General features: G+C 38.4%; 1 protein-coding gene across 4 annotated transcripts in view; it reads right to left on the reverse strand.

Annotated features, from left to right (window-relative positions):
* Positions 1–5,929, reverse strand: part of LOC118740313 (embryonic polarity protein dorsal) — a 139,468-nt gene that overhangs the window by 55,769 nt on the left and 77,770 nt on the right. The gene's annotated exons all lie outside the window — the stretch shown is intronic.

The following is a 5,929-nucleotide window of genomic DNA, read 5'->3' on the forward strand; positions in this document are numbered from 1 at the left end:
TACACGTTCAGCTACAGCCAGACATGCAAATGTGCTTTCAAATGCTCAAGTTCAGTCACATTTCGTTAAAACACGAGCAGTGATTGGGTAACAATAAGCTGGTGCAGAGACACGAGTTGGTCCTCTATAGCATGACAGAGGGACACTTTTGTAAGTACTCCAATATACCACAAATAGCCTACATGGTCCAACGATTTTTGCAGGGATAGAGTCCGGCCGATTCCAATTTTTTTTCAGGTACCGATGCCAATGCCGATTAATCGGCTTATCGAGAAAGAATCGGCCAATGCCGATGCCGATACCGATTCCATAAAAATATACAAATTAATGTATTAATTCATAAAATCAGTTCATTTCACGGAGTTAAAAAAAAAACAAAAGAAAAGAAATAATTGAATTAATTGGCTTGTTATGCAACATTAAAAACACATGTATGTAGATACATACATATGTATGTATGTGTAAAAATATATGTACATATATCACATTTATGTACATTACATAAAACACTTTTGTATATGGTGCTAAGCAAAAAATATCCAGGAACATAAAATTTCATTTCATTTGTACTAAAATACACTCCTTTGCACTCAATGCATAAGAACTTATATGCTACGTATGTATGTACATACTTATAGTGGTCCACAAAATAAAAGAACTGCGATATTTTGACCGATTTTGTCTTTTTTATTTAATGTTTATTATTGTTTTTTATAAAAGTCCAGCTGGTATACAACAAACACCATATAAATTCAGACTTCAAACTTTGTACAAAAATTAGAAACATTCTGCTTATTTTCACCAAAATTTCAAACTCTTTAATCAGAATTTTGGTATGCAGTTTTGTAGACCATTTCATTCTAGTATAATGAAGTGGAAGTTTCAAGCTGCTATAAAATCCCGTTAATTGTTGGCAATATTTTTTTTGCTGGCAGTGTTCTCCATATAAAAGAAAATTGTCGCACATACTTTTGTATGGAAAAAAACGTGAAACACCTTCAACAAAAAAAAATCATTTTTGAAAGCTGTCTGCAAATGTTTTTTAATGCTGGCTGTCCCTTCACCTGAACATTTCAAAAGAAATTCCAAAGAATCGGCAAAAAATCGGCGAAAAAAGGCCGATGCCGATGCTTAATCTTGTGCCAATACTAGCCGATGCCGATCAATCGGTCGGACTCTAGACACACACGCGAAATAATAGCAATTTTTTCTTGACCGTTTTCTTGAGAGCTCCCTTCAGGGCTTTAACTAGGCTGCATTGGGACGAACTCTGTTTGAAAGCGTGTTCGATCGACTTATTTCTTTTGTTGCATACAAACACTTGTATTTCAAGCGAGCTACACTGACACGGGTTATAACTGGATTTCACTTTGTCATATGTGGACTAAATAAGTCGATCAACCGTTTTTAGTTCCATTTGACAATGCATTTTCACTTATTTGACGACAAATGCCATTGACTTTGACATAGTGATAAGCAGCAAGAATGATAGAACACAAGATTGCGCCGTCCTGGGCGTTGACATGTGTGTACCACAAGTAAACAAAGAAGAGGGCGAAAAGAAGAACGAGTTGAAACACCCAAAGCAGTTCACTTTACTGCGAAAAACGTGTTTTAATTTTGCTAAATGCGAAAATATTCCATTTTTCACCTAATCTATTAGAGAACAGTGAACATTGTAGTGCACTCCATTGCTTTGCAATTGAGGCTGCTTCAGCAAACGTTTAAGTGCACTCCATTGCTTCGCAATTAAGGCTCTGCGGGACTGTTTAGCTAACTTGCTAATGGAGGCTGCGTGGAGCAGAAACAAAATCCTTGTGAGGAAATGATTTTAATATAATAATAGAGAAACATTTCGGGAACGGCTTTGCCGTGCCCTATGTACACAAAATGCAGCGATTCGTCCCAGCGCTACTCTTGCATCTACGCTTCTTGCGTCTTGACGGTTGTCGCAATTTAACACACAGCACTTCATTGTATTAGTTTATACGCAGTCTTCAATTCAAAAATCACTCACAAATTGCAAATTAACACGATTTATCAATGTTATTGTGGCTTGTTAACATTTTATTTTTTTAATATTTTTATTGAGCTTTGTACCACGATCATTTGCTTATTTGCTTTTTTGTATAGTTTCAGGCAGGCTCTTCCTAAACTATGTATTTGTCAATTTAAGCGCTTTAAACGATTTAAGCTGATTTTTCACTTATAATTTTAAATTGCTCTTTCGCTGATTTGTAAACAAAGGTTTATTTACAAGTTACCACAACTCTCAAAATCGGCAAAACCAAAGTAGCGGTACCATTGACGCCACCTTTGTTCACTGCACCGTGGATAAGCAGCCCTTTATTCTATAACCCCGTTTAGGTCGGCGAAGTATCTAAGAAGTTGTTCGTCCATAGGGCTACATTTGCCACGTACTCTTCTGCACAGGGCTGGCATCGAGTCAGGGCCAGAAACTTACACCTGCTGTGTGTGTCAAAGACGACTACACCACAACTCCACCTCAGTCAGAGCAATGCTTGCGACAGGTGGCGTCACCTCAGAGTCTGCCCAGGCCTACGGACTCATCGGCAGTCACATCGGGCAGTCATCGGGATCACATCATTTGTGGCACCCTGCTGCTCAAACAGAGCAGCCTCCACGTCTAACCCCAGTCAACCTGAGCAGCTCAACACAAACACCACAGCACCACAACACAACATCACAATAGACCACACAACCGCACCACCACCCACACGCCGCCGCCAACAACTCTTGGTTAATCCTACAATCTGCACAGTATGTCAGACCAGGATATTCCGTAACGTGACATCAGTCAAGTGCAACACCCCAGCAAACATCGATTAAAGAATGATTGGAGAATTGGCCACATTGGGACAAATGCAGTATGGCTCCGACTCTCAAATTAAAAAAAAGGATATTGCGATCGATAGCGATAATTGAGCTGAGTATAACGGTATACTTCTTTTCGCGGAAACAATAACTGCAAAAGTTATTAAAGGTCCAACTTCAAAATAAGCATACTTTAAATCAATAGTTCTCGAAAAACTTTTCTGGGATTTTAAAAATTGGTATTGTCATTCAATAGGGAATTTAGTACTCTTTAATTTGATATAGATAAAAGAAATTTTAACAAACCTATTTTTTTTATCACGCTATTAGTTATATGGTTGTATGCAAAAGTTTCTAGAATTAAAAAGTAAATGTATCAAATTTTATTTGATAGTATATAATATGGAATCAATAGTCCTCATTTTACAAAGTATTTAAAAAAAAAAACTACCCCAGTCCGTCCAACACCGGCTACGCTATCCACAGTATTTTTGCGTATAACTTCTTTCTGCGTTGGCGGCCTTCAGCCGCACTTTGGGATTATAACCCTCACAAAGTAGAATTCTGTTTCTGTGATGCGAAGAAAAGACACTGAGCACCTTTCTGCGTAGGCGGTCTGCACCGCACTTAAGGATCATAACCCTCACAAACTATAATTCTCTTTCTGGTTGCGAAGAAAAGGCGCTGACCACATTTTGCAGAGAATACCTTTCTGCGTAGGCGGCCTACGGCCGCACTCAGGGATTATAACCCTGACAAAGTAGAATTCTCCTTCTATGTTGCGAAGAAAAGGCACTGAACACCTTTTGCAGAGAACATATTTCTGCGTAGGCGGCCTTCGGTCGCACTTAGGGATTATAACCCTCTCAAAGTAGAAATGTCTTTCTGTGTTGCGAAGAAGAGGCGCTGAATACCATAGAAATTTATACTGTTAATATATAAGTATGTACACCCAATTAAAGAAGTTTTCAAGCCCTATCAATTTTAGCCAAAGAACGTAGATAATAAGAAGGGACAACTCGTCATAATTGTGGCGAAAATGCGCAACAGGGGCATGACTTCTCTTTTCATCCAATCAAAAATCGTACTAGGCCAAAGAGTAGGCACGCCCCTGTTGCTCACTTTCGTGACAATTATAACGAGTTGTCCCTTTTTGTTATCTACGTTCATTGTTTTAGCTATATTTGTAAGTTCTTAATATGTCGGCTGCTGTGGTGTAGTGGTAAGCAGTGCGCGCTTCCACTCCGCAACGCCTGGCTTCAAACCCTGGTCAAAGCAACATCGCAGAAAATATAGAAAAAAGGTTTTTTAACAGCGGTCGTCCTTCGGCAGGCAATGGCAAACCTCCGAGTGTATTTCTGCCATTAAAAACAGCTTCTCATAAAAAACAATCGCCGTTCGGAGTCGGCGTAAAACTGTAGGTCCCTCCGCTTTGTGTGACAACATCAAGGCGCACGCCACAAATTGGAGGAGAAGCTCGGCCAAACACTAACATATGTGTAAGCGCCAATCTATTATTATTATTATAATATGAGAATTAAAAAAAGGGTTTGTAAACTTTTTTTTATAATTATTTTACATTAATTCAATTTTTGTAAGAACTATGTTATGTATATGTTGAATATACATAAAGTACGTATGCCAAATTACAGGGAATCAAATCTCCTATTAGATGAAATGAGCATTTTAAAAATCCATATATTAGTGAACTTTAACCTCTGATAATTCTTGTTGTTTTTGTTTCCCCAAAAAAAGAAGTACTCCGTTATACTCAGCTCAATCATCTCTATCGATGCTAATATTTTTTTTTTAATTTGAGAATCGCAGCCATACTGCATTTATGCCGCCACATTCTCCAATCTCAAACGTTAGAAAGCACAGCGATCTCAACAAAAATGGGACATAGTTCTCGACTCGAGAAAATATTAGTTCTCTAATCGAATTCTAATATTAGGAATGTTTTATTCAACCATCACAAGCCGATAGCTAAATTTTGGTCAAATAAAACGAAATTAGCTTACTTCCTATGTTAGCCTAATTTTGACAGTTGTTTGACTGCAAATAGTGTCAAAGCAAGTTTTTGCCTCTTTCTGATTGGCTGAAGGAGAAAATTTCTGATGCTGAATGGCAATGTCTCTTGTTCAATATACAAGCCAAGATAGCTTTTCATAAGCCAATATAATTATGTTGGGTAAGTCCTCCATACAAAATAAGCTACTAGCTTAAATTTCTGGACAAATAAAACACGGCTATTGATGGCTAAAGGGATTCGAATCATGATCCAACTACACAAGGTCTGGCAAGATGAAGCAAAAGAAAAAATTAATTTTCTGGCTGACACTTGTAATTTCGGCGCCATACTATTTTCTTTGAAATTAACCAAAAGTAAATAAAGAATATGAAGACAAAATATAGCGAAGGGAGTACAACAGAGATTGACTACAGATTTTGCTGCTGACGCCGTCGCTTTTGGCGTACCATTTAAGGAAGGGAAAACCTGAAGAGTATATTCAATCAAGTCTGTTTGTCGATCGACTTCCTCGCTCCCCAAATAAGAGATATATTTCGCACAAGGCCGTCACGTGCTGGCCTTAGCGGCGCGATTGTGATAAGATTCCATTCACCTCTTGATCGCAATCGTACTCTCCACGCCTTTGGCGAATATCGCAAGCGCGTGAAAACTGCTGTTCCCCTGCAACCCCTTGGCATACAGGGGAAATTTCAATTATATTATTAGCAAAGAAAATAGGCTACTGCTGCAAGCGGCCATAAAATTTCGGTGTGAGGGGAAATTGTGGTCTGCATTCACTATCAGCGGCTGTGTGCACGTACGACAGACATGCCAACCAAAGTTTCATGGGAAGATGATTTGGAGCAGTTTCGTTAGTTGTAAGCCTGTGTGTTTGTTCGATTGTACGTTTGAATGTATGTTTGTTGTTTTTTCTTTTGTGTGTTTTGATTACTTGTATAATGTAAGGATAGCGCAACTCAATTTGTTTTGTTTCGATTTTCTGTCATGCTCTTGTTTTTGCTACCTTAAAGTTACTTTAAATTCAGCTGCCCAAAATGAGTGCGAACATTAGAAGTCCGAATG

The sequence above is a fragment of the Rhagoletis pomonella genome, unplaced genomic scaffold (genome assembly GCF_013731165.1).
Source record: "Rhagoletis pomonella isolate Grant_MI unplaced genomic scaffold, Rhpom_1.0 Rhpom_scaffold_00006, whole genome shotgun sequence".
NCBI classification, from domain to species: domain Eukaryota; kingdom Metazoa; phylum Arthropoda; class Insecta; order Diptera; family Tephritidae; genus Rhagoletis; species Rhagoletis pomonella.